Below are 23,259 nucleotides of genomic sequence, written 5' to 3'. Positions count from 1 at the left end.
CACAACATCATCAAAAGATTCAGAGAAACTGGAGAAATCTCTGTGCGTAAGGAACAAGGCCGAAGACCTTTATTGGATGCCCGTGGTCTTTGGGCCCTCAGACGACACTGCATCACTCACCGGCATGATTGTGTGAATGACATTACTAAATGGGCCCAGGAACACTTCCAGAAACCACTGTCGGTAAACACAATCCGCCGTGCCATCTGATGCCAACTAAAGCTCTATCATGCAAAGAGGAAGCCATATGTGAACATGGTCCAGAAGCGCCGTCGTGTCCTGTAGGCCAAGGCTCATTTGAAAAATGGACTATTTCAAAGTGGAAAAGTATTCTATGGTTCGACGAGTCCAAATTTGACATTCTTGTTGGAAATCACGGACGCCGTGTCCTCCGGGCAAAATAAGAGGGAGACCTTCCATCGTGTTATCAGCGTTCAGTTCAAAAGCCAGCATCTCTGATGGCATGGGGGTGCATAAGTGCATACGGTATGGGCAGCTTACATGTTTTGGAAGGCACTATGAATGCTGAAAGCTATATAAAGGTTTTAGAGCAACATATGCTCCCCTCCAGACGACATCTATTTCAGGGAAGGCCTTGTGTATTTCAGCAGGACAATGCAAAACCACATACTGCAGCTATTACAACTGCATGGCTACATCGTAGAAGAGTCCGGGTGTTGAATTGGCCTGCCTGCAGTCCAGATCTTTCACCTATAGAGAACATCATTAAATGAAAAATGCGTCAAAGGCAACCACGAACACTTCAGCAGCTGGAAACCTATATAAGGCAAGAATGCGACCAAATTCCAACACCAAAACTCCAGACACTCATAAACTCGATGCCCAGACGTCTTCAAACTGTTTTGAAAAGAAGAGGAGATGTTACACCATGGTAAACGTGCCCCCGTCCCAACTATTTTGAGACCTATTGGATAAAAGTGTACATTTTCTCAGTTTAAACATTTGTTATGTTCTCTATGTTCTATTGTGAATAAAATATTGGCTCATGTGATTTGAAAGTCGTATAGTTTTCATTTTATTCAAATTAAAAAAATGTCTCAACTTTTCCGGAATTCGGGTTGTATATTGCAATGCACATTTGATTGTGAAAAATCCCACAAAATCCCACCTGACTGACTGCAGCAATCCCGGTCAACATAGATGACCTCAGGCTCTGGCTCGCCAGCATTCTGGTAGCGTCTGACGACGCCCTGGCACAGCTCCTCCAGTCCTGCTCCTTCAGCTGTTGTCAGAACACTGTTCAGAACCTGGCCAAGCTCATTGCCAATATTAGTCATCCATGCAGCCGTGTCCCCAATGCCACCAGCCAGCTTTTTTGTGATCTGAAAAACAAACATAAAGACCAACATGCTTAATTATACATTTTCTTCTTTTTGTTATGGAGCATTACACTATATGTAAGGGATAATGTATAGCCAGGCGGTTGTCACAGCGAATACAACCCCGACAGGCTGATCGGGACCCCGCCGTGAAGCTTTTACAACTGCCTCGCTGTACATTATCCCGCTTATTACATGGCTACCTACCAAATAAATCAATAATTTGACACAAAATATTGATTTAAAAAGGAGTTTATTGATTTAAGAACGATTATATTGCCAGAGTGAATAGAACTGCGTCCATAGCAACGCTCTGTTTTTCATGGCAACGGTGTGTTAAGGTGATGATACACAGGGCAACTTTTTGAGCAATGTTGCTGGGCAATGTTGCCGTCAACGGGCAACCAGATGAGACACAGGGCCCACGACCGATCTAAATTATCCAGATAGAAATGTATTGCCCATTTCTAATGGGAAAGTGCCCAAGCAACAATCGCTCGGCAAGATTGCCCTGCAACATTGCTCAAAAAGTTGCCCTGTGTATCATCACCTTTATACTTCGCAGCAACAAAAATCCACACTTTTTTATCATTATGATAATGAATATCATATATGAAGATCAATATCATAATGAAATTATATCTATTCCAATTACTTAACATGGATGGCTGAAAATAAACCTCAATCTCAAACTGTTGTGTATTGTACCTTCTTAGTAGAATCCATCTTCAGGATTCGACCATAGGTAGAGGTAATCACCCCCTTCATCTCGTCCAGATGGCTGAGGATGTCGTTGGAGTGGACAGTCTCAAACCACTGGGCGAGTGGAAGTGGCCTGAAGGGTTCAGGTGCAGTAAATCTAGGTGCCGTTGAAGATTGGACAAGGGCAACCTTCTTCAAATAATGCTCACAGTCAGAGAGGTACCGGATGGTCCGTCGTGCCCACTCCTCACTGTGGACTTCCTCTACTGCTGACTGGAGGTAGGAGGAACTGTTGCCGCTTGTCCTTGGCCTGAGGAAGGTCACACATTTCCTGTCCATAGCTAGCTTAGATGTCAGTACCGCTGGAAACATGTTCCTGTGTGCCACATCCAGTTGCGAAAGAATGTCCTTGCTCCATGGGCATACTGGCAACATGCATGCACTGCAACGTGGATAGTCCCCACCCAGCAGGTAGTAGCGGCTATCCACGTCTATTACCTCCCTGACCTTCGGGTAGATGCCTGATTGGTGCATCTTCTGGCCACACTGTGGGCATTTAAAAGGAATCCCCCACATCCTCATTGGTGCCCACAAGAACATTCTCTGCCGGAAGTACCACCCGGGCTCAGGAGGAGACGGCTTGGGCTGCACTGGTGGATAAAACCAGTTCTCCTGGATCTTCTGCCTCAGCTGGCCTGTGGGTTCATAGAGGCACTTAGCAATCCACACCCAATCTGCTGGCTGAAGGACTCTTTTGAACTGACTGGGAAGAAAGCTCTCCCAATCAGTAACAGCCTGAGGCAGAGACTGTGTGGCCTGCAGTGAGGGAGCTGGACTTTGAGTGGGACGCGGGGATGGAGAGCGCTGTGGTGGTGGAGTGGGTCGCACAGATGGAGTGGGTCGCACAGATGGAGTGGGCCGTGGGGATGGAGTGGGCTGCGGGGATGGAGTGGGTCGCACAGATGGAGTGGGCTGCGGGGATGGAGTGGGTCGCACAGATGGAGTGGGCTGCGGGGATGGAGTGGGTCGCACAGATGGAGTGGGCTGCGGGGATGGAGTGGGTCGCACAGATGGAGTGGGTCGCACAGATGGAGTGGGCTGCGGGGATGGAGTGGGTCGCACGGATGGAGTGGGCCGCGGGGATGGAGTGGGCCGCGGGGATGGAGTGGGTCGCACGGATGGAGTGGGCCGCGGGGATGGAGTGGGTCGCACAGATGGAGTGGGCTGCGGGGATGGAGTGGGTCGCACAGATGGAGTGGGTCGCACGGATGGTGTGGGCCGCGGGGATGGAAACACTGGTGCTGGCAAGTGCTGCTGAGGTGGCGCCTGCCTTGGAGATGGTGAGGGGCACGTAGATGCAGATGGTACAGGATTCTTTGAAGCCAATAGGGCCGCATAATGGCTAGACTCAATGTGTTGGAGCAGTCCAACAGCACCCTGGACCCTGGCTCCACAGCTGTCACACCTCTCTTCAACGTGGTGGTCAGAGAGGTGCTCGGAGAACTTCTCTGCCTCCACAACCACACCACACAGTGAACACTTCACCCCCTGTTCATCCTGTGATGTCCCTGCCTCCTCTGAGCTGCCGCCTTCCTCTACCATAGGCCCTGCCTCAATCAAGGCCTCATCTGTTGTCTGGGATAAAATTACGATTAGGGATTAGGAACAAAAGAAAGTCATACTATTCATGTTAAATAATTTCAACAATTATACTGCAGAACTGTGCATTCTGAGAATAGATCAGGGGATGATCCATAAAATAGTCTATTACATGACTTATCATGCCTTTGATATACTGTACCTACCTTATGGAACCCACAAGTGCACACTATGTGCCTGCCAAACAGGTCCACCTTATTCCCCCTTTGCAATGGACAGGCATCAATTCGCTCCAGGGCCTCCTTCCATTTTTTGCTTCCAGGCCTTTTGCCTGTACTGAACTGGAAGGTGCCCTGGGCATACCTATGGCAGATGTCAATCCAATAGGCGGTGGATTTGCCTTTTTTGGTCATATCTGAAAAATATATTGTGGAATATTAAACAAGCTTTAGCCTACATAGGCTAGACTATTTTGTTTCAGTTCTCACGCTCCACGGAGATCATGAAAGCGCGTCTGATTGTTTTATTTTATTTTACAAAAGCACAACATTTTCTTGTTATTGTGAGTTTACACAAATAAAAGTAGTTGCGAATAATGTAGACTATTATTATTTTCTGTATGACCAGAAATTATAGAGTATTTTAAGTTGTTTCCACTGTTGATAGGAAAATGCAAGTGTTCGCGCCCGCACCTCCGTGCCATGCAGTGCGCTCTCCACACTCAGCTTTGATCCTTTTTTGCATAAAATCATCTTCTAAATATATCCTATTAAATGTTATAATAAAATAATATAAAATAATTATTATTTGCGTAGCTATAGGCCTAGGCTACATGGACCTCAAACACACCACGTCTTATGTGTAAATGCGCAAAAACTGTTTCAATTGCAGTTTTGCAAAATATTCCTTTTTCGAATTGCCTGAAAAACCACCTAATGCGAGCGTAAAAACTTTTTTGAATTTGAAGGGTAGCCTAATACGCGGCTAGTTTCTCCCGAAATACATGCAAGAAAACTGCCGGTGGACTGTGACAAGAATAGAGTAGCCTAAACTTAATAGTTACTTCCACTTTGTCTGATATGAATAACACTTCGGCAAAAAATATATTTGAATAGATTGTATAGCTGCTTCCACAGCCATATGGTGTGTATTTTACAGACTCCAAATGTATTGTTTTACTCGTGCTTATGTGTATTGAAATGTCTGAAACCTAAAATAAACATTATGAGGTTGAAAACACTGCATAGTTGTGATGTATGTCAGCGCTAAGCTCGTCCGTCTCTGGCTCAGCGCTAACCAATGACGCATTGCTGCCACATAGGCTACATATTATTTTTTCATTATTTCCTTATGTCGTTAAAACGACATATTTTTCTCGTAATAACAAGATGTTATGTCATTAAAACGACAATAGTTTCTTGGCCTTATAAGGACATGTCATGTACAAAATATTCCTTTATCCACATAAAATGTATAGCCAATCATGCCTTATCACACTTCTATGTTCAAAAAGCTTAAGCAAGCAGCCCCCAATCAGAGGCGAACACTGAATAGGGGCCCCAGGCAAAATTAATCAATGAGGCCCTTTTTAAAAAATATATTTTATATAGGCCTATACATTTTTTTATATATAATATATTATATATAAGATTTATTTTTGTTAGTAGGCTATATCTTCATTACCTAGAGATACAATTAAACAAAAATGCGCCTTTCATACGGACAGGAATACATAATTAGATGGTAGGCTACAGTACGTATTTGCTTTCGATTGGGTTTTTTTTTCGTTGGTGGACATATTTTATAAGCTTTGTATAGAAGGCTATATTTCTCAGGTCTGTGAGGCTTGACTACACTGTTTTTCAGTTAATTTTTGAGACGCGCTCCAATTCACAGAGACCATAAAAGCGCGCCCTGTTCGTTTTATTTTATTTTACAAAAGTACAACGTTTTCTTGTTGTTGTGAGTTTACACAAATAAAAGTAGTTGCGACTGATGTATAATTATTTTCTGTATGACCAGAAATGATGGAGTATTTTAAGTTGTTTCCACTGTTGATAGAAAAATGCGAGTGATGGCACCGGCGCCTCCATGTCATGCAGTGCGCTCTCCACACTCCGCACAAACACTTGGATATGGCTTAATAATAGCGAACATTTATCTAGGTCAGGGGTAGGCAAGTTCGGTTCTAGAGAGCCGCTGTCCTGCAGAATTTAGCTCCAACACTGTAAAAAACCTCCCCTGCCTATAGCCTTAGTAATCCTGAAGACATTGATTAGCTTGTTCAGGTGTGTTTGATTAGGGTTGGAACTAAATTCTGCAGGACAGCGGCTCTCTAGGACCGAACTTGCCTACCCCTGATCTTGGTTAACGTTAGAGCGTGCAAATTAACAAATCAGGTTAACAAATCAAATAGGCTACTGTTGCATTTTCATGCGCCAGTTTGAAAAGGGCGGCTGAAACATAAAGCCTAGACAGATAAACGCCCAACGCTGGTGTTTTTCTTTAAATAAATTTATTTAGGCTTTAAAATAAATATTGTTTGTGGGCTAATTAATGGCACAATAATTTGTTTATTTTATTGGGTACTTATATTTTTCATTTTTGTTTTGCATTGAATACCATTTAAAGGATTTGATACGATTTGATTTGATTTCAATGCCATCCTCCCATTGAAAGACACGTTAAGAGCCACCTTTATTTTATTTAGCTATAATAAAGAGTTTCTATGGGAGGAAAACGCCTAACAATGAAATGCGCTGCGTTCATATTCTGGGCTCATCTGCTTTTCTGTAGCATTATTAATAATGCGTGTAGGCTACAGCATTTGATCTTTTTCACTGTCACTGAAGTAGGCTATAGCCTATTAAGCCACATTAACCCTTTAAGGTACTACTCAACCATTTGGTAGACCACACTTCAAGTCACTATATTTTATTGAAAAATGCATCAAGCTTAACTCAACCTGAATGAGCCATCTCTACCGTTTGGTGTAGTTGTGCAATGCTAAAAAAATCCACTAGATGGCACTGTGTCTGTGAGCAGCATGCCATTTCAGTGTTCCTTCAAACAGCACATGACACAACGAAAATTTGCTCCTCCTTTGATGACATATTTGATGAAAAATATTTGATCAATATCATTTTGTACTGTATTATGGTAAATATCAAGAATTCATTTGAAGAATTAATACCAATTCTGGTGTTACTATTCATTTCAAAATTTAAAATTGACTATGTATGTGTATTACTATATGACTAGCATTGTAAGAGCCATCAATAGCAGCCATCAGATTTTTTTATTGGTCAAGAAAATGCACTTAATATGACTCGTTCTGAATGTTGTTCTTTTATTATGAACAGACGTCTCAACCGTTTGGTAGAGGATTGTATCTAAAATACTGTAGGGTCAAATACATTTTTTTTTTTATTGTTGTTACTGTTATCATCATTGAATAAAAAATGCAAAGAAATAATTTTTCCTTTGCTTTTTTCATGGTGCGTACCTTAAAGGGTTAAGCTTTTTCTTTATTATAAGGGTTGTCTATGGGAGGAAAACGCATGTGCAAATTAAACGCAATGTTCGTATTCATGGACTCATCTGCGAATATGTATGGCTACCTGATGGCTACACATGCTTTATTAATAAGGTGTGTACAGAATTTGATCTTTTAATATAAAAACATCCATTGTGGGCTGCTATTGCTTCAGCTTTTTGAACCTAGAAGTATGATAAAGACATGATTGGCTATACATTTTATAAGGCATATTTTGCAGGCCCTATATATGACATGTCCTTATAAGGCCAAGAAAATATGTCGTTTTAACGATATAAGATCTCGTTATTACGAGAAAAGATGTCGTTAAAACGACATAAGATCTCGTTAACGAGAAAATATGTCGTACTCGTTATGACGAGATAATATGTCGTTTTAACAACATAAGATATCGTTATTACGAGAAAATATGTCGTTTTAACGAGATAATATCTCGTTATTACGACATAAGTTGAGTGGAAAAAATAATATGTAGCTGCTATGTAGCAGCAATGCGTCACCGTACTAATGGTACTAACCAACGCGCGAAAGCAGTTTGAATCTGGGTTATGCGACGTCACTGAACATTCTAAATACCATGTGAGACCGTAGGCTACTCAGGGGCACATAAGTAAAAATCCCATATATGCGACCAAAACGCTCAAAAGGTTAAACATTTCATTTGTGACCATGAATACAAAAAAGTGAAACGGAGGGGACACGGGCCTTAATGTAATCATATATCCATAACTTACCTTACTACGCCAGCGTACCGACCTAAATAAATAATGTTTATTCAAATTAAATCTTGAATTAACGTTTGAACAAATGCATACATCTGGAATGTGACAAAACTAGGTCGGCTAAATCAGCGCGCGAGATTGGCATATCAACTCGATAGCTGATTGGCTCTATCAAACACCGTTTGGTAGGAATTGATTGGCTCTTTTGTCCCATATGTTCGGAGTTTTCGGATTTGCGTTAGGATGTGTTTGCACCTTGTTCGGATTGTGTTAGGAAGTGTTTGCACCTTGTTCGGATTGTGTTAGGAAGTTAGAAACCGGCCGATCGCTGGAAGTAGCGGCCACGACTACAAGCTGGCTGAAGGGGGCTTGTCATTTCGCTTGGTGCCTTGCAGCGTCGCTGCCCGAGGCCAGTGGAGGTGCAGTGCACGAACTCAACAGCAAAACGTAGCCCTCCTCAAAAAAAAGAGGCTCGATCGCCCGAACAGGGACTTGAACCCTGGACCCTCAGATTAAAAGTCTGATGCTCTACCGACTGAGCTATCCGGGCTCTTGCCCGAGATGCGTGCGTGTTGCGTGGGAACCCACATCAAAATGAATCGTATCGGCTGAAAGAAAAAAAAAAAGATTCTCCCATGCATCGCATTCAATTCTTCGACGATTAAGAACGGCCGTCCAAACCTCTGCTATGTCAAAATATACTTGCGCATTAGTGGGAATGCAGCCTATTAGACGGCTAATAATAATCAACCGACGATAATGCTAGGAAAAAGAACAACATCTCACTGCTTCTTGTCTGGAAAGCATCTTTACATGCTTTAATGCTGTGGACTTGCCGCGCTCTTTTCGTTATTGTAAACTTGCTTCAAAGGCGCAGTTGTTTGGAGCAAATAGCAAGTCCACTGCACTCTAGGTAACTGCCAGCGAGTGTACTGACACCTAGCGATTAGAAAGTATACCAGCACCATATTCTCTCTGAAGCAAGATTCTTCCAAACTAAATGGGAGCGTTTGGTTTTCAGTCTTTTCTCTGAGGGTTCAAACCTGAGAGCTCGTGCTCTCAAAGAAGGTCCCAGTGGCAATTCACTCAAACATCCAGAGCACGTCAAGGACGCACCGTGCAACAAAAAAAAAAAGTGGTCTGACGGACGGGGTGAGGAGAGGTGGTAACGTGGAGCTCAATTTCAAAGGCACCCAGAAAAACTTGCCGTGACCCGAATTCGAACCGGGGTTGTTGCGGCCACAACGCAGAGTACTAACCACTATACGATCACGGCGAGCTACCGGTCTCCCCGACGTGTAGCTGAGTACAAAAGGGCCCTTGTCATCTTTAGCTTGCAGACAAAACTATTCCTTGCCAACATAACTCTTTTCAAGGGTAATATTGTCACAGTGACTTTTTTTCTTTTCCTAAAGTTTTAGCAAGGTTTCAACCTAAAGCAGGCGCATGCTGTCAAACGTAGTCGGCAGGATTCAAACCTGCGCGGGGATACCCCAATGGATTTCTAGTCCATCGCCTTAACCACACGGCCACGACTACAAGCTGGCTGAAGGGGGCTTGTCATTTCGCTTGGTGCCTTGCAGCGTCGCTGCCCGAGGCCAGTGGAGGTGCAGTGCACGAACTCAACAGCAAAACGTAGCCCTCCTCAAAAAAAAGAGGCTTGATCGCCCGAACAGGGACTTGAACCCTGGACCCTCAGATTAAAAGTCTGATGCTCTACCGACTGAGCTATCCGGGCTCTTGCCCGAGATGCGTGCGTGTTGCGTGGGAACCCACATCAAAATGAATCGTATCGGCTGAAAGAAAAAAAAAAGATTCTCCCATGCATCGCATTCAATTCTTCGACGATTAAGAACGGCCGTCCAAACCTCTGCTATGTCAAAATATACTTGCGCATTAGTGGGAATGCAGCCTATTAGACGGCTAATAATAATCAACCGACGATAATGCTAGGAAAAAGAACAACATCTCACTGCTTCTTGTCTGGAAAGCATCTTTACATGCTTTAATGCTGTGGACTTGCCGCGCTCTTTTCGTTATTGTAAACTTGCTTCAAAGGCGCAGTTGTTTGGAGCAAATAGCAAGTCCACTGCACTCTAGGTAACTGCCAGCGAGTGTACTGACACCTAGCGATTAGAAAGTATACCAGCACCATATTCTCTCTGAAGCAAGATTCTTCCAAACTAAATGGGAGCGTTTGGTTTTCAGTCTTTTCTCTGAGGGTTCAAACCTGAGAGCTCGTGCTCTCAAAGAAGGTCCCAGTGGCAATTCACTCAAACATCCAGAGCACGTCAAGGACGCACCGTGCAACAAAAAAAAAAGTGGTCTGACGGACGGGGTGAGGAGAGGTGGTAACGTGGAGCTCAATTTCAAAGGCACCCAGAAAAACTTGCCGTGACCCGGATTCGAACCGGGGTTGCTGCGGCCACAACGCAGAGTACTAACCACTATACGATCACGGCGAGCTACCGGTCTCCCCGACGTGTCGCTGAGTACAAAAGGGCCCTTGTCATCTTTAGCTTGCAGACAAAACTATTCCTTGCCAACATAACTCTTTTAAAAGGTAATATTGGTAAAAAGGTAATATTGTCACAGTGACTTTTTTTCTTTTCCTAAAGTTTTAGCAAGGTTTCAACCTAAAGCAGGCGCATGCTGTCAAACGTAGTCGGCAGGATTCAAACCTGCGCGGGGATACCCCAATGGATTTCTAGTCCATCGCCTTAACCACTCGGCCACGACTACAAGCTGGCTGAAGGGGGCTTGTCATTTCGCTTGGTGCCTTGCAGCGTCGCTGCCCGAGGCCAGTGCAGGTGCAGTGCACGAACTCAACAGCAAAACGTAGCCCTCCTCAAAAAAAAGAGGCTCGATCGCCCGAACAGGGACTTGAACCCTGGACCCTCAGATTAAAAGTCTGATGCTCTACCGACTGAGCTATCCGGGCTCTTGCCCGAGATGCGTGCGTGTTGCGTGGGAACCCACATCAAAATGAATTGTATCGGCTGAAAGAAAAAAAAAAGATTCTCCCATGCATCGCATTCAATTCTTCGACGATTAAGAACGGCCGTCCAAACGTCTGCTATGTCAAAATATACTTGCGCATTAGTGGGAATGCAGCCTATTAGACGGCTAAAAATAATCAACCGACGATAATGCTAGGAAAAAGAACAACATCTCACTGCTTCTTGTCTGGAAAGCATCTTTACATGCTTTAATGCTGTGGACTTGCCGCGCTCTTTTCGTTATTGTAAACTTGCTTCAAAGGCGCAGTTGTTTGGAGCAAATAGCAAGTCCACTGCACTCTAGGTAACTGCCAGCGAGTGTACTGACACCTAGCGATTAGAAAGTATACCAGCACCATATTCTCTCTGAAGCAAGATTCTTCCAAACTAAATGGGAGCGTTTGGTTTTCAGTCTTTTCTCTGAGGGTTCAAACCTGAGAGCTCGTGCTCTCAAAGAAGGTCCCAGTGGCAATTCACTCAAACATCCAGAGCATGTCAAGGACGCACCGTGCAACAAAAAAATAAGTGGTCTGACGGACGGGGTGAGGAGAGGTGGTAACGTGGAGCTCAATTTCAAAGGCACCCAGAACAACTTGCCGTGACCCGGATTCGAACCGGGGTTGCTGCAGCCACAACGCAGAGTACTAACCACTATACGATCACGGCGAGCTACCGGTCTCCCCGACGTGTGGCTGAGTACAAAAGGGCCCTTGTCATCTTTAGCTTGCAGACAAAACTATTCCTTGCCAACATAACTCTTTTAAAAGGTAATATTGGTAAAAAGGTAATATTGTCACAGTGACTTTTTTTCTTTTCCTAAAGTTTTAGCAAGGTTTCAACCTAAAGCAGGCGCATGCTGTCAAACGTAGTCGGCAGGATTCGAACCTGCGCGGGGATACCCCAATGGATTTCTAGTCCATCGCCTTAACCACTCGGCCACGACTACAAGCTGGCTGAAGGGGGCTTGTCATTTCGCTTGGTGCCTTGCAGCGTCGCTGCCCGAGGCCGGTGCAGTGCACGAACTCAACAGCAAAACGTAGCCCTCCTCAAAAAAAAGAGGCTCGATCGCCCGAACAGGGACTTGAACCCCGGACCCTCAGATTAAAAGTCTGATGCTCTACCGACTGAGCTATCCGGGCTCTTGCCCGAGATGCGTGCCTGTTGCGTGGGAACCCACATCAAAATGAATCGTATCGGCTGAAAGAAAAAAAAAAGATTCTCCCATGCATCGCATTCAATTATTCGACGATTAAGAACGGCCGTCCAAACGTCTGTTATGTCAAAATATACTTGCGCATTAGTGGGAATGCAGCCTATTAGACGGCTAATAATAATCAACCGACGATAATGCTAGGAAAAAGAACAACATCTCACTGCTTCTTGTCTGGAAAGCATCTTTACATGCTTTAATGCTGTGGACTTGCCGCGCTCTTTTCGTTATTGTAAACTTGCTTCAAAGGCGCAGTTGTTTGGAGCAAATAGCAAGTCCACTGCACTCTAGGTAACTGCCAGCGAGTGTACTGACACCAAGCGATTAGAAAGTATACCAGCACCATATTCTCTCTGAAGCAAGATTCTTCCAAACTAAATGGGAGCGTTTGGTTTTCAGTCTTTTCTCTGAGGGTTCAAACCTGAGAGCTCGTGCTCTCAAAGAAGGTCCCAGTGGCAATTCACTCAAACATCCAGAGCACGTCAAGGACGCACCGTGCAACAACAAAAAAAAGTGGTCTGACGGACGGGGTGAGGAGAGGTGGTAACGTGGAGCTCAATTTCAAAGGCACCCAGAAAAACTTGCCGTGACCCGGATTCGAACCGGGGTTGCTGCTGCCACAACGGAGAATACTAACCACTATACGATCACGGCGAGCTACCGGTCTCCCCGACGTGTGGCTGAGTACAAAAGGGCCCTTGTCATCTTTAGCTTGCAGACAAAACTATTCCTTGCCAACATAACTCTTTTCAAGGGTAATATTGTCACAGTGACTTTTTTTCTTTTCCTAAAGTTTTAGCAAGGTTTCAACCTAAAGCAGGCGCATGCTGTCAAACGTAGTCGGCAGGATTCGAACCTGCGCGGGGATACCCCAATGGATTTCTAGTCCATCACCTTAACCACTCGGCCACGACTACAAGCTGGCTGAAGGGGGCTTGTCATTTCGCTTGGTGCCTTGCAGCGTCGCTGCCCGAGGCCAGTGCAGGTGCAGTGCACGAACTCAACAGCAAAACGTAGCCCTCCTCAAAAAAAAGAGGCTCGATCGCCCGAACAGGGACGTGAACCCTGGACCCTCAGATTAAAAGTCTGATGCTCTACCGACTGAGCTATCCGGGCTCTTGCCCGAGATGCGTGCGTGTTGCGTGGGAACCCACATCAAAATGAATCGTATCGGCTGAAAGAAAAAAAAAAGATTCTCCCATGCATCGCATTCAATTCTTCGACGATTAAGAACGGCCGTCCAAACGTCTGCTATGTCAAAATATACCTGCGCATTAGTGGGAATGCAGCCTATTAGACGGCTAATAATAATCAACCGACGATAATGCTAGGAAAAAGAACAACATCTCACTGCTTCTTGTCTGGAAAGCATCTTTACATGCTTTAATGCTGTGGACTTGCCGCGCTCTTTTCGTTATTGTAAACTTGCTTCAAAGGCGCAGTTGTTTGGAGCAAATAGCAAGTCCACTGCACTCTAGGTAACTGCCAGCGAGTGTACTGACACCTAGCGATTAGAAAGTATACCAGCACCATATTCTCTCTGAAGCAAGATTCTTCCAAACTAAATGGGAGCGTTTGGTTTTCAGTCTTTTCTCTGAGGGTTCAAACCTGAGAGCTCGTGCTCTCAAAGAAGGTCCCAGTGGCAATTCACTCAAACATCCAGAGCACGTCAAGGACGCACCGTGCAACAACAAAAAAAGTGGTCTGACGGACAGGGTGAGGAGGTAACGTGGAGCTCAATTTCAAAGGCACCCAGAACAACTTGCCGTGACCCGGATTCGAACCGGGGTTGCTGCGGCCACAACGCAGAGTACTAACCACTATACGATCACGGCGAGCTACCGGTCTCCCCGACGTGTGGCTGAGTACAAAAGGGCCCTTGTCATCTTTAGCTTGCAGACAAAACTATTCCTTGCCAACATAACTCTTTTCAAGGGAAATATTGTCACAGTGACTTTTTTTCTTTTCCTAAAGTTTTAGCAAGGTTTCAACCTAAAGCAGGCGCATGCTGTCAAACGTAGTCGGCAGGATTCGAACCTGTGCGGGGATACCCCAATGGATTTCTAGTCCATCACCTTAACCACTCGGCCACGACTACAAGCTGGCTGAAGGGGGCTTGTCATTTCGCTTGGTGCCTTGCAGCGTCGCTGCCCGAGGCCAGTGCAGGTGCAGTGCACGAACTCAACAGCAAAACGTAGCCCTCCTCAAAAAAAAGAGGCTCGATCGCCCGAACAGGGACGTGAACCCTGGACCCTCAGATTAAAAGTCTGATGCTCTACCGACTGAGCTATCCGGGCTCTTGCCCGAGATGCGTGCGTGTTGCGTGGGAACCCACATCAAAATGAATCGTATCGGCTGAAAGAAAAAAAAAAGATTCTCCCATGCATCGCATTCAATTCTTCGACGATTAAGAACGGCCGTCCAAACGTCTGCTATGTCAAAATATACTTGCGCATTAGTGGGAATGCAGCCTATTAGACGGCTAATAATAATCAACCGACGATAATGCTAGGAAAAAGAACAACATCTCACTGCTTCTTGTCTGGAAAGCATCTTTACATGCTTTAATGCTGTGGACTTGCCGCGCTCTTTTCGTTATTGTAAACTTGCTTCAAAGGCGCAGTTGTTTGGAGCAAATAGCAAGTCCACTGCACTCTAGGTAACTGCCAGCGAGTGTACTGACACCTAGCGATTAGAAAGTATACCAGCACCATATTCAACAACATAACATAACTCTTTTCAAGGGTAATATTGTCACAGTGACTTTTTTTCTTTTCCTAAAGTTTTAGCAAGGTTTCAACCTAAAGCAGGCGCATGCTGTCAAACGTAGTCGGCAGGATTCGAACCTGCGCGGGGATACCCCAATGGATTTCTAGTCCATCACCTTAACCACTCGGTCACGACTACAAGCTGGCTGAAGGGGGCTTGTCATTTCGCTTGGTGCCTTGCAGCGTCGCTGCCCGAGGCCAGTGCAGGTGCAGTGCACGAACTCAACAGCAAAACGTAGCCCTCCTCAAAAAAAAGAGGCTCGATCGCCCGAACAGGGACGTGAACCCTGGACCCTAAGATTAAAAGTCTGATGCTCTACCGACTGAGCTATCCGGGCTCTTGCCCGAGATGCGTGCGTGTTGCGTGGGAACCCACATCAAAATGAATCGTATCGGCTGAAAGAAAAAAAAAAGATTCTCCCATGCATCGCATTCAATTCTTCGACGATTAAGAACGGCCGTCCAAACGTCTGCTATGTCAAAATATACTTGCGCATTAGTGGGAATGCAGCCTATTAGACGGCTAATAATAATCAACCGACGATAATGCTAGGAAAAAGAACAACATCTCACTGCTTCTTGTCTGGAAAGCATCTTTACATGCTTTAATGCTGTGGACTTGCCGCGCTCTTTTCGTTATTGTAAACTTGCTTCAAAGGCGCAGTTGTTTGGAGCAAATAGCAAGTCCACTGCACTCTAGGTAACTGCCAGCGAGTGTACTGACACCTAGCGATTAGAAAGTATACCAGCACCATATTCTCTCTGAAGCAAGATTCTTCCAAACTAAATGGGAGCGTTTGGTTTTCAGTCTTTTCTCTGAGGGTTCAAACCTGAGAGCTCGTGCTCTCAAAGAAGGTCCCAGTGGCAATTCACTCAAACATCCAGAGCACGTCAAGGACGCACCGTGCAACAACAAAAAAAGTGGTCTGACGGACAGTGTGAGGAGGTAACGTGGAGCTCAATTTCAAAGGCACCCAGAACAACTTGCCGTGACCCGGATTCGAACCGGGGTTGCTGCGGCCACAACGCAGAGTACTAACCACTATACGATCACGGCGAGCTACCGGTTTCCCCGACGTGTGGCTGAGTACAAAAGGGCCCTTGTCATCTTTAGCTTGCAGACAAAACTATTCCTTGCCAACATAACTCTTTTCAAGGGTAATATTGTCACAGTGACTTTTTTTCTTTTCCTAAAGTTTTAGCAAGGTTTCAACCTAAAGCAGGCGCATGCTGTCAAACGTAGTCGGCAGGATTCGAACCTGCGCGGGGATACCCAGATGGATTTCTAGTCCATCGCCTTAACCACTCGGCCACGACTACAAGCTGGCTGAAGGGGGCTTGTCATTTCACTTGGTGCCTTGCAGCGTCGCTGCCCGAGGCCAGTGCAGGTGCAGTGCACGAACTCAACAGCAAAGCGTTGCGCTCCTCAAAAAAAAGAGGCTCGATCGCCCGAACAGGGACTTGAACCCTGGACCCTCAGATTAAAAGTCTGATGCTCTACCGACTGAGCTATCCGGGCTCTTGCCTGAGATGCGTGCGTGTTGCGTGGGAACCCACATCAAAATGAATCGTATCGGCTGAAAGAAAAAAAAAAGATTCTCCCATGCATCGCATTCAATTCTTCGACGATTAAGAACGGCCGTCCAAACGTCTGCTATGTCAAAATATACTTGCGCATTAGTGGGAATGCAGCCTATTAGACGGCTAATAATAATCAACCGACGATAATGCTAGGAAAAAGAACAACATCTCACTGCTTCTTGTCTGGAAAGCATCTTTACATGCTTTAATGCTGTGGACTTGCCGCGCTCTTTACGTTATTGTAAACTTGCTTCAAAGGCGCAGTTGTTTGGAGCAAATAGCAAGTCCACTGCACTCTAGGTAACTGCCAGCGAGTGTACTGACACCTAGCGATTAGAAAGTATACCAGCACCATATTCTCTCTGAAGCAAGATTCTTCCAAACTAAATGGGAGCGTTTGGTTTTCAGTCTTTTCTCTGAGGGTTCAAACCTGAGAGCTCGTGCTCTCAAAGAAGGTCCCAGTGGCAATTCACTCAAACATCCAGAGCACGTCAAGGACGCACCGTGCAACAACAAAAAAAGTGGTCTGACGGACAGTGTGAGGAGGTAACGTGGAGCTCAATTTCAAAGGCACCCAGAACAACTTGCCGTGACCGGATTCGAACCGGGGTTGCTGCGGCCACAACGCAGAGTACTAACCACTATACGATCACGGCGAGCTACCGGTCTCCCCGACGTGTGGCTGAGTACAAAAGGGCCCTTGTCATCTTTAGCTTGCAGACAAAACTATTCCTTGCCAACATAACTCTTTTCAAGGGTAATATTGTCACAGTGACTTTTTTTCTTTTCCTAAAGTTTTAGCAAGGTTTCAACCTAAAGCAGGCGCATGCTGTCAAACTTAGTCGGCAGGATTCGAACCTGCGCGGGGATACCCAGATGGATTTCTAGTCCATCGCCTTAACCACTCGGCCACGAGTACAAGCTGCCTGAAGGGGGCTTGTCCTTTCGCTTGGTGCCTTGCAGCGTCGCTGCCCGAGGACAGTGCAGGTGCAGTGCACGAACTCAACAGCAAGCGTTGCGCTCCTCAAAAAAAAGAGGCTCGATCACCCGGACAGGGACTTGAACCCTGGACCCTCAGATTAAAAGTCTGATGCTCTACCGACTGAGCTATCCGGGCTCTTGCCTGAGATGCGTGCGTGTTGCGTGGGAACCCACATCAAAATGAATCGTATCGGCTGAAAAAAAAATAAAAGATTCTCCCATGCATCACATTCAATTCTTCGACGATTAAGAACGGCCGTCCAAACGTCTGCTATGTCAAAATATACTTGCGCATTAGTGGGAATGCAGCCTATTAGACGGCTAATAATAATCAACCGACGATAATGCTAGGAAAAAGAACAACATCTCACTGCTTCTTGTCTGGAAAGCATCTTTACATGCTTTAATGCTGTGGACTTGCCGCGCTCTTTACGTTATTGTAAACTTGCTTCAAAGGCGCAGTTGTTTGGAGCAAATAGCAAGTCCACTGCACTCTAGGTAACTGCCAGCGAGTGTACTGACACCTAGCGATTAGAAAGTATACCAGCACCATATTCTCTCTGAAGCAAGATTCTTCCAAACTAAATGGGAGCGTTTGGTTTTCAGTCTTTTCTCTGAGGGTTCAAACCTGAGAGCTCGTGCTCTCAAAGAAGGTCCCAGTGGCAATTCACTCAAACATCCAGAGCACGTCAAGGACGCACCGTGCAACAACAAAAAAAAGTGGTCTGACGGACGGGGTGAGGAGAGGTGGTAACGTGGAGCTCAATTTCAAAGGCACCCAGAACAACTTGCCGTGACCCGGATTCGAACCTGGGTTGCTGCGGCCACAACGCAGAGTACTAACCACTATACGATCACGGCGAGCTACCGGTCTCCCCGACGTGTGGCTGAGTACAAAAGGGCCCTTGTCATCTTTAGCTTGCAGACAAAACTATTCCTTGCCAACATAACTCTTTTCAAGGGTAATATTGTCACAGTGACTTTTTTTCTTTTCCTAAAGTTTTAGCAAGGTTTCAACCTAAAGCAGGCGCATGCTGTCAAACTTAGTCTGCAGGATTCGAACCTGCGCGGGGATACCCAGATGGATTTCTAGTCCATCGCCTTAACCACTCGGCCACGAGTATAAGCTGCCTGAAGGGGGCTTGTCCTTTCGCTTGGTGCCTTGCAGCGTCGCTGCCCGAGGACAGTGCAGGTGCAGTGCACGAACTCAACAGCAAGCGTTGCGCTCCTCAAAAAAAAGAGGCTCGATCACCCGGACAGGGACTTGAACCCTGGACCCTCAGATTAAAAGTCTGATGCTCTACCGACTGAGCTATCCGGGCTCTTGCCTGAGATGCGTGCGTGTTGCGTGGGAACCCACATCAAAATGAATCGTATCGGCTGAAAAAAAAATAAAAGATTCTCCCATGCATCACATTCAATTCTTCGACGATTAAGAACGGCCGTCCAAACGTCTGCTATGTCAAAATATACTTGCGCATTAGTGGGAATGCAGCCTATTAGACGGCTAATAATAATCAACCGACGATAATGCTAGGAAAAAGAACAACATCTCACTGCTTCTTGTCTGGAAAGCATCTTTACATGCTTTAATGCTGTGGACTTGCCGCGCTCTTTTCGTTATTGTAAACTTGCTTCAAAGGCGCAGTTGTTTGGAGCAAATAGCAAGTCCACTGCACTCTAGGTAACTGCCAGCGAGTGTACTGACACCTAGCGATTAGAAAGTATACCAGCACCATATTCTCTCTGAAGCAAGATTCTTCCAAACTAAATGGGAGCGTTTGGTTTTCAGTCTTTTCTCTGAGGGTTCAAACCTGAGAGCTCGTGCTCTCAAAGAAGGTCCCAGTGGCAATTCACTCAAACATCCAGAGCACGTCAAGGACGCACCGTGCAACAACAAAAAAAAGTGGTCTGACGGACGGGGTGAGGAGAGGTGGTAACGTGGAGCTCAATTTCAAAGGCACCCAGAACAACTTGCCGTGACCCGGATTCGAACCTGGGTTGCTGCGGCCACAACGCAGAGTACTAACCACTATACGATCACGGCGAGCTACCGGTCTCCCCGACGTGTGGCTGAGTACAAAAGGGCCCTTGTCATCTTTAGCTTGCAGACAAAACTATTCCTTGCCAACATAACTCTTTTCAAGGGTAATATTGTCACAGTGACTTTTTTTCTTTTCCTAAAGTTTTAGCAAGGTTTCAACCTAAAGCAGGCGCATGCTGTCAAACGTAGTCGGCAGGATTCGAACCTGCGCGGGGATACCCCAATGGATTTCTAGTCCATCGCCTTAACCACTCGGCCACGACTACAAGCTGGCTGAAGGGGGCTTGTCATTTCACTTGGTGCCTTGCAGCGTCGCTGCCCGAGGCCAGTGCAGGTGCAGTGCACGAACTCAACAGCAAAACGTAGCCCTCCTCAAAAAAAAGAGGCTCGATCGCCCGAACAGGGACTTGAACCCTGGACCCTCAGATTAAAAGTCTGATGCTCTACCGACTGAGCTATCCGGGCTCTTGCCCGAGATGCGTGCGTGTTGCGTGGGAACCCACATCAAAATGAATCGTATCGGCTGAAAGAAAAAAAAAAGATTCTCCCATGCATCGCATTCAATTCTTCGACGATTAAGAACGGCCGTCCAAACGTCTGCTATGTCAAAATATACTTGCGCATTAGTGGGAATGCAGCCTATTAGACGGCTAATAATAATCAACCGACGATAATGCTAGGAAAAAGAACAACATCTCACTGCTTCTTGTCTGGAAAGCATCTTTACATGCTTTAATGCTGTGGACTTGCCGCGCTCTTTTCGTTATTGTAAACTTGCTTCAAAGGCGCAGTTGTTTGGAGCAAATAGCAAGTCCACTGCACTCTAGGTAACAGCCAGCGAGTGTACTGACACCTAGCGATTAGAAAGTATACCAGCACCATATTCTCTCTGAAGCAAGATTCTTCCAAACTAAATGGGAGCGTTTGGTTTTCAGTCTTTTCTCTGAGGGTTCAAACCTGAGAGCTCGTGCTCTCAAAGAAGGTCCCAGTGGCAATTCACTCAAACATCCAGAGCACGTCAAGGACGCACCGTGCAACAACAAAAAAAAGTGGTCTGACGGACGGGGTGAGGAGAGGTGGTAACGTGGAGCTCAATTTCAAAGGCACCCAGAACAACTTGCCGTGACCCGGATTCGAACCTGGGTTGCTGCGGCCACAACGCAGAGTACTAACCACTATACGATCACGGCGAGCTACTGGTCTCCCCGACGTGTGGCTGAGTACAAAAGGGCCCTTGTCATCTTTAGCTTGCAGACAAAACTATTCCTTGCCAACATAACTCTTTTCAAGGGTAATATTGTCACAGTGACTTTTTTTCTTTTCCTAAAGTTTTAGCAAGGTTTCAACCTAAAGCAGGCGCATGCTGTCAAACGTAGTCGGCAGGATTCGAACCTGCGCGGGGATACCCCAATGGATTTCTAGTCCATCGCCTTAACCACTCGGCCACGACTACAAGCTGCCTGAAGGGGGCTTGTCCTTTCGCTTGGTGCCTTGCAGCGTCGCTGCCCGAGGACAGTGCAGGTGCAGTGCACGAACTCAACAGCAAGCGTTGCGCTCCTCAAAAAAAAGAGGCTCGATCACCCGGACAGGGACTTGAACCCTGGACCCTCAGATTAAAAGTCTGATGCTCTACCGACTGAGCTATCCGGGCTCTTGCCTGAGATGCGTGCGTGTTGCGTGGGAACCCACATAAAAATGAATCGTATCGGCTGAAAAAAAAATAAAAGATTCTCCCATGCATCGCATTCAATTCTTCGACGATTAAGAACGGCCGTCCAAACGTCTGCTATGTCAAAATATACTTGCGCATTAGTGGGAATGCAGCCTATTAGACGGCTAATAATAATCAACCGACGATAATGCTAGGAAAAAGAACAACATCTCACTGCTTCTTGTCTGGAAAGCATCTTTACATGCTTTAATGCTGTTGACTTGCCGCGCTCTTTTCGTTATTGTAAACTTGCTTCAAAGGCGCAGTTGTTTGGAGCAAATAGCAAGTCCACTGCACTCTAGGTAACAGCCAGCGAGTGTACTGACACCTAGCGATTAGAAAGTATACCAGCACCATATTCTCTCTGAAGCAAGATTCTTCCAAACTAAATGGGAGCGTTTGGTTTTCAGTCTTTTCTCTGAGGGTTCAAACCTGAGAGCTCGTGCTCTCAAAGAAGGTCCCAGTGGCAATTCACTCAAACATCCAGAGCACGTCAAGGACGCACCGTGCAACAACAAAAAAAAGTGGTCTGACGGACGGGGTGAGGAGAGGTGGTAACGTGGAGCTCAATTTCAAAGGCACCCAGAAAAACTTGCCGTGACCCGTATTCGAACCGGGTTTGCTGCGGCCACAACGCAGAGTACTAACCACTATACGATCACGGCGAGCTACCGGTCTCCCCGACGTGTGGCTGAGTACAAAAGGGCCCTTGTCATCTTTAGCTTGCAGACAAAACTATTCCTTGCCAACATAACTCTTTTCAAGGGTAATATTGTCACAGTGACTTTTTTTCTTTTCCTAAAGTTTTAGCAAGGTTTCAACCTAAAGCAGGCGCATGCTGTCAAACGTAGTCGGCAGGATTCGAACCTGCGCGGGGATACCCCAATGGATTTCTAGTCCATCGCTTTAACCACTCGGCCACGACTACAAGCTGCCTGAAGGGGGCTTGTCATTTCGCTTGGTGCCTTGCAGCGTCGCTGCCCGAGGCCAGTGCAGGTGCAGTGCACGAACTCAACAGCAAAACGTAGCCCTCCTCAAAAAAAAGAGGCTCGATCGCCCGAACAGGGACTTGAACCCTGGACCCTCAGATTAAAAGTCTGATGCTCTACCGACTGAGCTATCCGGGCTCTTGCCCGAGATGCGTGCGTGTTGCGTGGCAACTCACATCAAAATGAATCGTATCGGCTGAAAGAAAAAAAAAAGATTCTCCCATGCATCGCATTCAATTCTTCGACGATTAAGAACGGCCGTCCAAACGTCTGCTATGTCAAAATATACTTGCGCATTAGTGGGAATGCAGCCTATTTGACGGCTAATAATAATCAACCGACGATAATGCTAGGAAAAAGAACAACATCTCACTGCTTCTTGTCTGGAAAGCATCTTTACATGCTTTAATGCTGTGGACTTGCCGCGCTCTTTTCGTTATTGTAAACTTGCTTCAAAGGCGCAGTTGTTTGGAGCAAATAGCAAGTCCACTGCACTCTAGGTAACTGCCAGCGAGTGTTCTGACACCTAGCGATTAGAAAGTATACCAGCACCATATTCTCTCTGAAGCAAGATTCTTCCAAACTAAATGGGAGCGTTTGGTTTTCAGTCTTTTCTCTGAGGGTTCAAACCTGAGAGCTCGTGCTCTCAAAGAAGGTCCCAGTGGCAATTCACTCAAACATCCATAGCACGTCAAGGACGCCCCGTGCAAAAAAAAAAAAAGTGGTCTGACGGACGGGGTGAGGAGAGGTGGTAACGTGGAGCTCAATTTCAAAGGCACCCAGAACAACTTGCCGTGACCCGGATTCGAACCTGGGTTGCGGCCACAACGCAGAGTACTAACCATTATACGATCACGGCGAGCTACCGGTCTCCCCGACGTTTGGCTGAGTACAAAAGGGCCCTTGTCATCTTTAGCTTGCAGACAAAACTATTCCTTGCCAACATAACTCTTTTCAAGGGTAATATTGTCACAGTGACTTTTTTTCTTTTCCTAAAGTTTTAGCAAGGTTTCAACCTAAAGCAGGCGCATGCTGTCAAACGTAGTCGGCAGTATTC

The 23,259-nt window shown here is 45.9% G+C and overlaps 16 non-coding genes across 16 annotated transcripts; all 16 read right to left on the bottom strand.

The window, feature by feature from the left end:
* Positions 1 to 8,396: 8,396 nt before the first annotated feature.
* Positions 8,397 to 8,469, bottom strand: trnak-uuu (transfer RNA lysine (anticodon UUU)). The gene has a single exon. It is a non-coding gene; the product is annotated as a tRNA-Lys (tRNA).
* A 1,115-nt stretch (positions 8,470 to 9,584) lies between these two features.
* On the bottom strand, positions 9,585 to 9,657 carry trnak-uuu (transfer RNA lysine (anticodon UUU)). Its single transcript has one exon. It is a non-coding gene; the product is annotated as a tRNA-Lys (tRNA).
* Positions 9,658 to 10,309: 652 nt separating this feature from the next.
* On the bottom strand, positions 10,310 to 10,381 carry trnah-gug (transfer RNA histidin (anticodon GUG)). The gene has a single exon. It is a non-coding gene; the product is annotated as a tRNA-His (tRNA).
* Positions 10,382 to 10,579: 198 nt separating this feature from the next.
* On the bottom strand, positions 10,580 to 10,661 carry trnas-aga (transfer RNA serine (anticodon AGA)). Its single transcript has one exon. It is a non-coding gene; the product is annotated as a tRNA-Ser (tRNA).
* Positions 10,662 to 10,787: 126 nt separating this feature from the next.
* On the bottom strand, positions 10,788 to 10,860 carry trnak-uuu (transfer RNA lysine (anticodon UUU)). Its single transcript has one exon. It is a non-coding gene; the product is annotated as a tRNA-Lys (tRNA).
* A 652-nt stretch (positions 10,861 to 11,512) lies between these two features.
* On the bottom strand, positions 11,513 to 11,584 carry trnah-gug (transfer RNA histidin (anticodon GUG)). Its single transcript has one exon. It is a non-coding gene; the product is annotated as a tRNA-His (tRNA).
* A 198-nt stretch (positions 11,585 to 11,782) lies between these two features.
* Positions 11,783 to 11,864, bottom strand: trnas-aga (transfer RNA serine (anticodon AGA)). The gene has a single exon. It is a non-coding gene; the product is annotated as a tRNA-Ser (tRNA).
* Positions 11,865 to 12,963: 1,099 nt separating this feature from the next.
* trnas-aga (transfer RNA serine (anticodon AGA)) lies at positions 12,964 to 13,045 on the bottom strand. Its single transcript has one exon. It is a non-coding gene; the product is annotated as a tRNA-Ser (tRNA).
* An 846-nt stretch (positions 13,046 to 13,891) lies between these two features.
* Positions 13,892 to 13,963, bottom strand: trnah-gug (transfer RNA histidin (anticodon GUG)). Its single transcript has one exon. It is a non-coding gene; the product is annotated as a tRNA-His (tRNA).
* A 990-nt stretch (positions 13,964 to 14,953) lies between these two features.
* Positions 14,954 to 15,035, bottom strand: trnas-aga (transfer RNA serine (anticodon AGA)). The gene has a single exon. It is a non-coding gene; the product is annotated as a tRNA-Ser (tRNA).
* An 846-nt stretch (positions 15,036 to 15,881) lies between these two features.
* trnah-gug (transfer RNA histidin (anticodon GUG)) lies at positions 15,882 to 15,953 on the bottom strand. Its single transcript has one exon. It is a non-coding gene; the product is annotated as a tRNA-His (tRNA).
* Positions 15,954 to 16,342: 389 nt separating this feature from the next.
* Positions 16,343 to 16,415, bottom strand: trnak-uuu (transfer RNA lysine (anticodon UUU)). Its single transcript has one exon. It is a non-coding gene; the product is annotated as a tRNA-Lys (tRNA).
* Positions 16,416 to 19,686: 3,271 nt separating this feature from the next.
* trnas-aga (transfer RNA serine (anticodon AGA)) lies at positions 19,687 to 19,768 on the bottom strand. Its single transcript has one exon. It is a non-coding gene; the product is annotated as a tRNA-Ser (tRNA).
* Positions 19,769 to 19,894: 126 nt separating this feature from the next.
* trnak-uuu (transfer RNA lysine (anticodon UUU)) lies at positions 19,895 to 19,967 on the bottom strand. The gene has a single exon. It is a non-coding gene; the product is annotated as a tRNA-Lys (tRNA).
* A 906-nt stretch (positions 19,968 to 20,873) lies between these two features.
* trnas-aga (transfer RNA serine (anticodon AGA)) lies at positions 20,874 to 20,955 on the bottom strand. Its single transcript has one exon. It is a non-coding gene; the product is annotated as a tRNA-Ser (tRNA).
* A 1,312-nt stretch (positions 20,956 to 22,267) lies between these two features.
* trnak-uuu (transfer RNA lysine (anticodon UUU)) lies at positions 22,268 to 22,340 on the bottom strand. Its single transcript has one exon. It is a non-coding gene; the product is annotated as a tRNA-Lys (tRNA).
* Between the last annotated feature and the right edge of the window lie 919 nt (positions 22,341 to 23,259).

Source organism: Rhinichthys klamathensis, unplaced genomic scaffold (genome assembly GCF_029890125.1).
Source record: "Rhinichthys klamathensis goyatoka isolate OS25496 unplaced genomic scaffold, OSU_Roscu_1.1 h1tg000313l_1, whole genome shotgun sequence".
In the NCBI taxonomy this organism is placed as follows: domain Eukaryota; kingdom Metazoa; phylum Chordata; class Actinopteri; order Cypriniformes; family Leuciscidae; genus Rhinichthys; species Rhinichthys klamathensis.
Note: the sequence above shows the minus strand (reverse complement) of the source record. Positions and strands in the feature narration are given on the sequence as shown.